The following is a 1,752-nucleotide window of genomic DNA, read 5'->3' as shown; positions in this document are numbered from 1 at the left end:
TGGTTCGAGCAAATTAATAATTGAGTGTCGAACTTCACAGGAATCTCCTTATAGGGAAACATCAGCCATGCTGGTCGAGTGTTTGGTTCCTTGGGAAGACTATGAGGAGTGTCACCATTCCTTGTACAGCCTGGATCACTGCATTTACAACCCTGGTTCATTGTCAGTATCCTGGAAAATATTCAAAACTTTCTTTATGTAAATCCCGTCAAAGTACACAATGCAGCATGCTCAGTTTTACATTCATTTGACTTAGCCACCGAACTGTCGTTATTCACATATGACAAGGTAAAATCAATTTTGCATTTTATCACCCCTTTAACCTCATCATTCCCTGTGGAGATAATAATGATAATATTATTTAAAAAAGAACTTCCCATTCTAAGCCTAATTAGATACAGAGCCCATTGTTAGCTGTTATGTGGAATCCAATGTTATGTGTTAACCAGGGACGATCTGCAATAAGACATCAGAGCACAATGGCAATATAGTATCTACTCATGCCTCTGCGTGTAGGCCAGACACCTATGGAAATGCCTACATGCCTTTACTTTGCACCTCTAATCGCTGGAGGGAATATACAATCTTCGCTCGTGTGTCTGTTCTATATGTTATCAATATATTATCTATATTGCATATCTATAATGCAACAGGCAGCTGAGGGCAGAGTCAATCCTCCGCTCCTCCATCTCCACCTATCGCCTGCTCAAACCAAGGAATAAACTGTCTACGATGGGAGACAGGGCCTTCCAGGCAGTCGCCCCACGGCTCTGGAACACCCTCCCAGAGACCCTAAGGGCCCCACAAACTGTGGAGACTTTTAAGAAGGGCCTAAAGACACTACTATTTCAAAAGGCCTTTTAAACAGTTGTTGTTTTAATTTTAGTTTTATGGTGTTTTATTATTGCTTGTCAATTGTATTTTACTCTGGAAACAGTTTTTAACTCCTTATTAATTGTAGCACTTTGAGATTTCTGTTTGAAATGTAAAGGGCATTATAAATAAAATTTAGTATTATTATTATTAAATCAGCAGAGTTCTTTTTTGGCCTTCAACCTGCCTCTCCCTCTCTTTTGCCTCTTTGGTCATGACAGATGGGTACATTTTGACCAATTATAAGAAATAAACAAATATCAAGTTAATCTACACTGTTTGATTTCCAGCATTTGTTGTGTCTTGCCATCAAGAGTGTTCTATATAGTAATATATCTTCAAGCATAATGTGTAAGTGTAAACCATCTTTGCTGCCTAGGGGTGTTCAGTGTTCAGAGCTTTCCAAGCACCACTAAGGTGTTTTCTCAATTGCATGTTATATGCTTCCCTGCTTCATTAAACTGCCTACATCAGTGAGTCCTATATCGGAGAGGCAAAACACCATCACTCTATCATATCAATGCAAGCTAAAACAGAATAGAGATTTGAAACATCTGGTTAATTGGCCTAAAGCTTGTACATACAGTAATTCAATTCCAAAGCATCTATTGGTCCTCCTCTCCCCTTCTCTCCTCTCTCTTCCTCTCAATCTCACTCCTTCTCTCGAGGATTATGCGCAGGTTACAGAGCTAGCACAGTTTGGATTAGCAGGGTCGTTCCTCCATGCTTGGTGCCTCTTTTAATGTGATTATGCATCATCAGGCTTGTTTACTGTTAGCTAGTTCATTGTTGAGACCTGACAAAAGTTCAGCCCCCTTCAACCCACTTACTGCTGCCCACGCCCACACACTCATACAGCGCTTAAGTTGTCAACCCCCC

The 1,752-nt window shown here is 40.4% G+C and overlaps 1 protein-coding gene across 1 annotated transcript in view; it reads left to right on the top strand.

The window, feature by feature from the left end:
* Positions 1-1,752, top strand: part of LOC116689924 (probable E3 ubiquitin-protein ligase HERC1) — a 345,193-nt gene that overhangs the window by 162,275 nt on the left and 181,166 nt on the right. The window lies entirely within an intron of this gene.

Source organism: Etheostoma spectabile, chromosome 5 (genome assembly GCF_008692095.1).
Source record: "Etheostoma spectabile isolate EspeVRDwgs_2016 chromosome 5, UIUC_Espe_1.0, whole genome shotgun sequence".
In the NCBI taxonomy this organism is placed as follows: domain Eukaryota; kingdom Metazoa; phylum Chordata; class Actinopteri; order Perciformes; family Percidae; genus Etheostoma; species Etheostoma spectabile.
Note: the sequence above shows the minus strand (reverse complement) of the source record. Positions and strands in the feature narration are given on the sequence as shown.